Source organism: Lissotriton vulgaris, chromosome 10 (assembly GCF_964263255.1).
Source record: "Lissotriton vulgaris chromosome 10, aLisVul1.2, whole genome shotgun sequence".
NCBI lineage: Eukaryota > Metazoa > Chordata > Amphibia > Caudata > Salamandridae > Lissotriton > Lissotriton vulgaris.
The window spans coordinates 905,790,427-905,797,779 of NC_141698.1; positions in this window are offsets into that span (position 1 = coordinate 905,790,427).

Here is a 7,353-nt window from a genome sequence, read left to right on the forward strand (position 1 = left end):
ACACCGCGCGGTGCCTGTGCGGGGCACTGGTCGCTCCATGACGACTGGGTGTTAGCGCTATGATACACCAGGGGGAACTCGGGAAGCACCCCAGCAGGGGGCTGGTACGGCCGGCACAGGGCTGCTGCTGGAGCCCACCAAAGGGATGGAAAAACCTGCGCCATAATTGTGTGCAAACCACCGGAAAATCCCGAAAACACAGGATTTCAAAATGTTCCAGTACCCCCCCTCACCTGTCTTCATCCATACAGTCCTTACTAATGACTTACTCACTTCAGGGGCGAAGACATCATCAGTGCAGCAGGTGCAGTGGCACTGGAGCCCAGGGGTTTGAGGGGCAAACTGTACCCACTACCCAGTTACCACCTGGCGCTATACTAATCCATTGTCACATTTATTACTCACCTATCCTAATTCCCATTCCCATATTTCACGTTGACAGTTTTTCGAAGGAAGGTGCAGGGTGAACTATATCTGGAGTGCTTTCTACCAAGATGTCCCTTTTGTCCATAAACATAGAGACCCCCCAAGTTGTACTGTAGCACTCAGGGCCGCCTTAAGTGCTGGTGGTGCCTGGTGCCACAATCATTTTTGGCGATGCCACAATTCCATGACCGCCTCATCGCACTACCTACCACCAGGCTAAAGTGCCCCTCAACTCTCCAAGCATAAGTTATTGCTAAACACAGCGCTCCCTCCACTTGTCAGCCCCAGTGCGGCTGCACCGGCTGCACCGGTTGCACTGCTCTAAAGCCGGCCCTGGTAGCACTTGCACCTCACACCTTTGATAGGTCTCCGAAGAGCTTTCGGTGGTCGAGAAGGGCTTCTACTTTCTGTGCATTACTGGTTGAGTGTGTGTTTGTGTAGTGGCCTGTGTGTGAACCAGTTTGGTGTAAGGCATGCAGTTCAGAGAGATACACCGGACATGTTGTAATGGGCTAGTAATTGCTTTCACGTATGGCATGAAACATAAATATCTAACAGAGAGGGCCATATTTGTGTATTCTTACCATCTTCGAGTAAGAAGCTACTTTGCGTTGCAGGACTTGTAGGTTGTGTGTCTATAGCGTGGCCCTGTGGAAATGGATTTGGTGTCATGGGTGTGGTTTGGAGGGGTGCAGTGAACACATAACTGTACATAAGCATGATGTAAGACAGAGAGATGTAAGATAGAGTCCCACATTTGCACATATGTACCATACCTACTATCCTTAGCTGATTGGCAAGGGGCTATCCCCAGTGGTTTAAATGGACAAAAATAAGTGCAGGTACTCATCAAAAGGAGGGATAGACTGGTGGTGGGGCTTGGGGCGGGCATAAGGGTGGTGCTAAAGGCGGAACAAGGGGCGGGCTACAATTTTTTACCTTTCTAAGGTTTTTATGCAATAAATATGGATGCATTGTTAGAATATCAGATGCATCTGTCCATTAGCTTTTTACATTAATAACCATTTATATAGCACGTACTAAGTGTTTATTACTACCCAAAGTAACCCCTTTTTAGCAACCTTAAAAAATGAAAAGATTGAGAAAAAAACAGTAAGGTTCTATACATTTATATGCCTTGTTTTTGCATGCAGGTCCGTGCTGCAGGGACATAATTCACTAAGATATATGCCAAGGATTTTAACTTGTGACCTACAAGGAAGACAAGGATCTATGCAACAAAAACAGTATCCTACTGAGCTATATATATATAAAAAAAATCTCTGAACTACATGTTGCATGCTGTGCTTTCCAGCAGGCACAATGTCCCTCAATGCAATTTTATTGTGAGTTGAACCTTAGATTAGAATGCACACAGATATTTTCTAGCAAGCACATTAACCACCAGAGTTATCCACTTTCTTGCTACTTATTGTGCCCCAATCTTACTTAAGAGAAAGGCACTGTCTTCCTGTGTCATACGATTAGTAAATGCTTAGCTGCAAAAAAGCTAGCAATTTATCAGACACTCATATCATTCTTGGCCCACCACAGGCATCATTAACTGGAAAAATGCTTGTATGTGTTTTAAAAGTGCACAATCTCAAGCCATTGACTTTTACATAGTGCTCAACATATTGTCTTGTGTTAGATCTACTGGCGAATTTGTGTTAAAAAGTCTAAAGGTAGCAGTTTAAAAATAGGCTTTCTTATTCAGAAGCGTCATTGTAGCACCGTGTTACCCTGAACAATGCCTCTCACACCCTTGCCCATTAGATTTAATAGCCACATCTCTGCCCCTGCTGTGTAAAAACAAAGGCTAATCGAACCTCCCTGCAGCCACACCTCTGCTCTAATGGCTTCCAGAGCAGCATATGCAGATCACTCTTGTATGAGCCCGGCCCAGGCTTCCACTGTGATTAAGAGTGGAAGGGGCTGCCGACGTACGAGGTGATTGATCACAGGAGCGCCATCTGCATCAAAACCAGGCCCTCGTGAGTACCAGTACTCTCCTTATTCAAGGAAAAGTGCCGATACTCAATGCGAGAAAATGAACAAGTGCCGGTACTCAGTACCAGTGAGTACCGGCTCATTTAAAGCACTGGCTATCCCTGTGTTTCTGTGTGGATAGTTTGACGTGTGTTTGCAGTATGGTCTGAATAGGAAGTATTCCGTGGAGTGCATGGGAAGCTCCAGTCATCTACATAGTCCTGTGGTGGTAGCTCAATCAAAAGAAAGTCCCATTTCGAACCCAGATGAAGAGTGAGACGTTGCTATGAGGACACTGGACTGATGCAGTCGCATACACGTTTGTTTTAGCCTGTTTCATTTTGTCTTACAGATCTTGTGCTGTGAATTATAAACAGCTTTGTCCAATTCCCGATATACATTTGAGTAATTTCTTTTGACTAGCATTTTAATTTTCATTAAACTTCTTTAAATTGTTGATTTTCCTACATGCACTGAAAAGCTGCAAATATTTTAACTCCTTCCTGCACTTTCTGCATTACATATGTCAGAATCCCTCCGGTGTAAGTCAGATGTACAGCTGAGGGTGCGTGGCTAGCGCCCAAGGAAGATGGCGGCATCCGAGGGATCCTCCTCAGCATGGCGCAGACCGCCATCTTGAGGAGCTGCACGACTAAATAAAGAAGTGTCAGCTTGTCTGTACATTCGTCTGAAGGTTTAGAAATTGAAAGTGGCCCTGCAAGGAAAAAACGTAAATTATTCTTTTTCATGTAATTTACCAGGGATTAAGAGGAAAGTGGCTCTCCTTTTTGGCGAGACTTCTCACACGCTGCATTTTATGAGGTAACGACTGCTTGCTAAAGAGCGGCTTGAACTAACAACATTCCAAATTTCTGCTTGCTCACATTGACGCTGTTCAGTTATATTCTACAAAAGGGGATGATGGACGGAGCGTTTGAGCAAATCAAACACTCTCCCCCAGTCAACTGATCTGGGTTTAATCCATCACCATTCTTTAGCTCACTCAGCCACCCCAGTTCAGGCATGGCCATATGCAAATCAGTCATTCAGAACAATGTCTGAACATGGCTGATGAGGATTATGAATCCGAAACCGGTCCTCGGAAGCTTGTTTCCGGTCCAGGGAAGGCATGGCTTTGCAGTTCGGGCTGGATCGTTCCCATGAGGCACCGGGTCAGACTGATTTGCATATGGCCATGTCTGAACTGGGGTGGTGTGGAGTGCAAAAAAACGATGGATTTAGACCCAGATCTCTGTACTGGGGTAAATGTATGACATTGTTCTGCATTCTGTCCATCACCTGTGGTTTTTGCAGTTATATTCTACGGCGCACCTCCTCAAATTAAGTGCTGATATGTCGTTTCTCTTCACTTATCTGAATAAGGGATTTCACAGACTTTCTTTATGAAACTTAAATATATACGTGATATTACAACTAAGTTACTACGTAAGAATATTATAAGGTGATATGTATTCTAAAAGTATTCTAACCTGCTTCTTATTTCCTCCTCATATGGGAAGGCTGACAAAAACAAAAAAATGCTGACGCCTTCTACTCACAAATTTAGAAATCGCTCACATTTTCTTACACATCTTACCTCAATGGGGGACTCTATGACCTCCTTGCCTAAAGGTGCTTCCTCATCCAATGTTAATATACCTCCTATGCCTGTCAAGTCACCCACTAAACGCCTGAAAAAAGATCCTCCTTCCCCTCCTAAACAGATCCCGACCGTCTCTATGGATTTTCTTTTGGAAGAGATTCGTTCTCTACTACCCTTTGTAGAAGAGACCAATACTAAATCACAAATTCTCACAGATGGACATGGATGGAAGAAAGAATCAGTACAGCCGAGCAAAACATTCAATCAATCAATCAATCAGAGATTTGTGAAGCGCGCTACACACCGGTGAGGGTCTCAAGGCACTGGGGGAGTTGAGGACGTGCAGCTCTGAATCAGACAAAGAGCCAGGTCTTGAGGCTCAGTAGCTTGAAGGTTACTCTCTTCTCTACTGGGAGCCATTGGAGGTCACATAGGTGTTGGGTGATGTGGTCATGTTGTGGGATGCCGAGGGCGAGCCTGGCAGCGGTATTCTGGATGGTCGGAGTTTTCGGAGCAGGGATTTGATGATTCGGATGTAGAGGGCATTTCTGTAGACCAGTCTGCTTGTTATGAGTTCGTGGGTGATGGTCTTTTTGGATTCGGGGGGATCCATTTGAAGGTCTTGTGAAGGATGCGGAGGGTGTTGAAGCACGTGGAGGAGACAGCATTGATTTGATTAGTCATGGTGAGGGAGGAGTCGAGTATGATGCTGAAGCTCAGGACGTGGTCCGTGGGTCTGGGGGATCGCCGAAGGTGGTGAGCCACCAGGTGTTGTCCCATGCTGAGGAGGTGGGTCCGAGGATGAGGACTTCTGTCTTCTCTGAGTTGAGCATCAGACAGCTACTTCTCATCCAGGATGCAACGTTTTTCATTCCTTCCTCGAAGCTGAGTCTGGTGGTGTTGGGTTCCTTTGTGAGGGAGAGAATGAGCTGGGTGTCATCAGCGTGGGATACTATGCTGAGTTCATGCTGCCTGACAATGGTGGTGAGGGGGCCATGTAGATGTTGAAGAGCGTGGGGCTGAGTGATGGTCCTTGGGGTACTCTACAGTTGATCTCTGTGGGTTTGGTGAGGAAAGGTCGAAGTCTGATTCTTTGGGTTTGGCTGGTGAGGAAAGAGTGGATCCAGTCAAGGGCGGTTCCCTGTATGCCTGCATGATGGAGTTTGGCAGTGAGAGTGCGGTGGGAGACGGTGTTGAAGGCTGCAGAGAGGTTTAGTAAGATGAGGGCCGCAGTCTGGCCCTGGTCGAGAAGAGTACAGATGTCGTCAGTGGCAGTGAGGAGGGCGATCTCGTTGCTGTGGTTGCTGCCGAATCCGGATTGGGAAGAGTCGAGGATGGACTTGGCTTCGATGAAGATCGTGAGCTGGATGTTGACAATCTTCTCAGCGCCTTTAGCCGCTACGGGGAGGAGAGAGATCGGTCTGAAGTTTTTGAGGTTCGTTGGGTCTGCAGCGGGCTTTTTGAGAAGTGGCTTGACTTCTGCACATTTCCAATTGTTGGGGAATGAGCTGGATTCGAAGGTGGTGCTGATGGTGCGTCATAGCTCGGGTGCTATGGCAGCGGCGGTTCTGTGGAAGATGGCAGCGGGCAGGGGTCTGTGGGGGCTCCTGAATGAATGCTCCTCATGGTTGTGGCAGTGTCTTCGGTGATGACTGTGGTCGAGGTGGAGATGGTAGGATGGCTGGCGTTGAGGGAGGTAGGAGTGGTTTCGGTGTCTGGTGCCTGTCGTTGAAGTTGTTGTAGAGGGACTTGATCTTGAGATGGAAAAACATGTCAAGTTTGTTGCAGAGGTCTTGGGAAGGTGTGACTTCTGAGGCTTTGCTGGGAGGTTTGGTGAATTCCTGAATGATGCTGAAGAGTTCCTTCGAGTTGCTGGAATTGGCTAGGATTTTGTCCTGGATGAAGGTCCTTTTGGTGGATTTGATGCATTGGTGGTATTTTGTCATAGTGTTCTTGTAGGTGGTCTGAGCTTCCAGGGTTTTGCTGTTTCGTCATACTTTCTCAAGACATCAGCAGGTGCGTCTGGATTCTTGGAGGTCAGTGGTGAACCAGGTGGCTTTCATGGGGCACTGTCTGTCGGAGTTACGGAGGGGGGCGAGCTTGTCTACACAGTCGGTGATCCATCTATGTAGTTCATTGGCTGCAGAGTTGACGTTAGTCGAGGCTCCTCAATCCCAGGTATCATCTCTTCAGAAACAGGTCAAGAACCTTGAAAACAGGAACTGAAGAAACAATCTTTGAATATATGGCGTAATAGAAGGCTCAGAAAGCTCTGATCTCATCACCTTTTTAAAATCATTCCTTCGAAAAGTTCTAAATTTACAGTAGGTACTCTTTTTAATATTCAGTGCACCCACAGATTAGGTCCTATACATGGAGCTGCTTCCAACAAGAGGAAACTGAGAGGGGTAATAATGTTTTCACTAGAATATACCGACCTGCATAAAATTTTGTCAGCAGTCAGATCTATAAAACAGGTTACATGGTCGGGCAATCCTTTATTCTTCTCACAGGATTACGCAAAGATACGGCTGACAGGCGCAGAGAGTTCCTAGCTATGAGACTGGATCTTCGCTCTATTGGTGCACACTTTGGACTCTTTCATCCCTGATTATTCAAAGTAACCGACAATACCAAGACAACTACCTATGAAGACATTGTCAGACTAAGAAGCTTTCTCACCTCTTGCAGGATAGACACAATGGACACCTCTCTAGCACACACTAAATATTGTTCAATTCTCCTTTATCTCTTAAAGTCATATCTGATATCTTTCAATGATCCCTTATATAGGAATATTGAAAATGTTTTTCTTTACAAAAGTTAGTAGGTGATAATACACTTTTTCTCTCCCCTACAGGTACCATCTCCTCATTATATGACTTTCCCTTGTTCATGTTGTATGTGCTGCAGTCCCTCCCGCCTTTCCCCATGGAGTCTGGACATGTCATCTATTCCATGTTTCCTCATCCCCGTCAACCCTCTGTGTTTTGGAGTTTTTGTAGATATGATCTACTTTCTTCTTTTAACTCTAACATCACTCTTTTCTTCTTCAAAATCTTTGTTTCTTTTTTTCGAGTCTTTTTTCTACCCTACCTCTTACCTCCATCTTTATATCTTTTATCCTCTTTCTTTTTCTTCTCTCAGCGTATTGTTTTTCAATGTTAATATATTAATACATGCATTCTTTTGTATGAGCATTTTATGTCTTTAAAAACCTTGTTTCATGGAATGTCAGAGGCTTAAACTCTCATCAAAAGGCAGTTTGTTTTATTATATTTATCTAAATTGGAAGTCAATATAGCCTTATTGCAAGAATCTCATCCCAAAAGAGG